The sequence below is a fragment of the Budorcas taxicolor genome, chromosome 10, assembly GCF_023091745.1.
Source record: "Budorcas taxicolor isolate Tak-1 chromosome 10, Takin1.1, whole genome shotgun sequence".
NCBI classification, from domain to species: domain Eukaryota; kingdom Metazoa; phylum Chordata; class Mammalia; order Artiodactyla; family Bovidae; genus Budorcas; species Budorcas taxicolor.
In genome coordinates this window covers 1,605,109-1,607,664 of record NC_068919.1, presented here as the reverse complement: position 1 = coordinate 1,607,664, position 2,556 = coordinate 1,605,109, and positions in this window count along the sequence as shown.

Genomic DNA, 2,556 nt, shown 5'->3' with positions numbered 1-2,556 from the left:
AGGTGTCCTGAATTAAATATTCTCCCTACAGAAGAGTTGTTTTGTTTTGTTTTGTTTTTTAAACCCAGCGGTTCTTAAACATTAGCATACATCAGAATCACTGGGAAGGTGAAGAATCACTGCTAAAGTGCAGAATGCTGGTCCTCACCCCCAGTTTCTGATTCAGTAGCTTCAAGATAGAGCCTGAACGTACATTTCCAACAAGTTCCCAGATCATGCTAATGGTTACATGTCGTGGCCCACCCTTTGAGAATCATTAAATCAGGAATCAGATCTTGTATTTTTTTTTTTCTTACAAACTCGTTGTTTTCTGCCCATCTATACTTCAAAATTGCCCTCTGTCCTTATCCTTGGAAACAAAATCATTTCCTTGAGTAATTACTGCTCAATCTACTTATCGTTGCAACAATTTTGTTCCTGGTGTCCAGAGACATTGCTAATTTTATTTCCTGCCCTTCTTATCTAGAGCAGAATCTTTATAACCCCTAGGCCCAAATGCATGTATAATAGGAACAGCAAAACAATACATCCCAGAGAACAATGACAGTGTTCTTTTCTAAGAAAAAGGAGCTTCATTTAAAAGCTTATGCAAGTTTTAGACAAAAATGGGATTCTGTGCATGTGTGGTGAGGGTAAATTTCCTGCTCGCATTCTGAGAGGCTCTGTTGGGGAGGAAATGTTTTCTCTGGAGAAGGTTAGAAATTGGCGCCAAGATTAATTAAGGCATAAAGGTGAGTGAGTCTTCCTGTGTTGAACAGACTCTGTTCCGTGTGGCCTTGCTTGCTCTAGTAATGCCAGAAAAGGTACCGTGTGAATTTCCCTACCGGTGCCCTGAACCCTCCTGTAACAGCACAAGGCCCTAATGGAGAGAGAAGGCCACAGATTGCTGCTCATAGTTGTTTTTCACATGTTGGACTACTTCTGAAGAGGGAAGAAAGAAGCTCCAATGGGCAGTATTTCTGAGCTCATGAGAAGACCCAATTAGAAGCCAGTTTGGAGGTGGTCATTTGGGGCCCTTGGATGGATGACCTGGGGGTGGGGATAGAGGGATGTGGTCCACTCTAGAGGTTGTATGAGGGTGAAAGTGTTAGGCACTCAGTCGTGTCCGACTCTTTGCAACCCCATGGACTCTAGCCCACCAGGCTCCTCTGTCCACAGGATTCTCCAGGCAAGAATACTGGAGTGGGTTGCCATTCCCTTCTCCAGGGGATCTTCCCGACCCAAGGATCGAACCCAGGTCTTCTGCTTTAGCAGGCAGATTCTTTAACAACTGAGCCACTGGGTGCTCAGCCACTCCGGATATGACCAGATAACAAAAGCTGCAGTTATCTGCAGACAGCATAGAGCTGGGGGTAGGGCAAGAGAACGGGAACTACAGCTTCATGAAGTGTGGATTGAACACGGCAGAGAATATCTCCAATAAAGACAAAGGGTTGTGGAGAGCTGTGATGGGTAGACACGAATTTTGGGAAGAGACTGTTCAACCCACTAGGGCATGGAGTGGAGGATGAGGGAGATGTTAGCTAACAGAGAAAGTGGCTTGTGGACTGGGCAGGTGAAACATGGGTCATGCTGAAGAGACATGGTAGGTTACCACCTTAGGTCCACCATTCTGGATGCAACTTATTCTATGGGAATATTTCACCTAAACCTTGAGCATTTTTCACAATTCCATGCTATAATGGAGCAGCTAACGGCCCTGCCATTTTGTTGCAAAGCATATTACTCCTCTTTCCATATGCTTGGTGCGGAGCTAATACAAAAAAATGACCAAAATAAAATCACTAAAGAAAACAAGTAAAAAGGATAACACTTTCCAACTCTGAGATCAGTATTTGGTTAGGCAATCTCCATCTTTTATGTGCCCTTGGCTCTCTTTGTTGCTTTACACCTGACTCTATTCTGTTTGTTTCTCACCGCTTCGTTGTAGAAATCCAGACATCAGCCTGGGAGCCAAACTCTATGAGGGCAGGACGTCTGACTGCTTTGTTCTCAACCATATACCAATGCCTAGTGCCTGCCTGGCATAAGTTTGTGTTCAGTAAATGTTTGTTGAATGACTAAAGAGAAGGAGGAGAGCAGGGCAAAACTGGGGGAAAGGTGAAGAAATATGTCTAAATAGTGAGTCTGGCCTTGTTTTTGTTGTTTAGTCATTCACTTGTGTCCAACTCTTTGTGACCCCATGGACTGCAGCAAGCCAGGCTCCTCTGTTCTCCCAGGCAAGAACACTGGGATGGGTTGCCATGCCCTTCTTCACGGGAGTCTGGCCGAGAGTCTCTGTAACTCATGCTTCCATTTTGGATGATAGAACTTAAATTCTCATAACTGCACATTGCTCATCTGAATAATAGGGGTAACTAGGCCTGCTTGCAGGCTTGTTTGGGGGATTTGCAGAATGTATGTAAAATACCTGCCTGTGCACCTGAGGCAGAGTAGGAACTCAATAAATGATAACCATTATTGTCAGTATTCATTTGTTTATTCCACACATTCAATAACTCTGCATGATTTCCATGATAGCCCAGAACATCCTATGAAAGTCAAGCCTATGTTAAT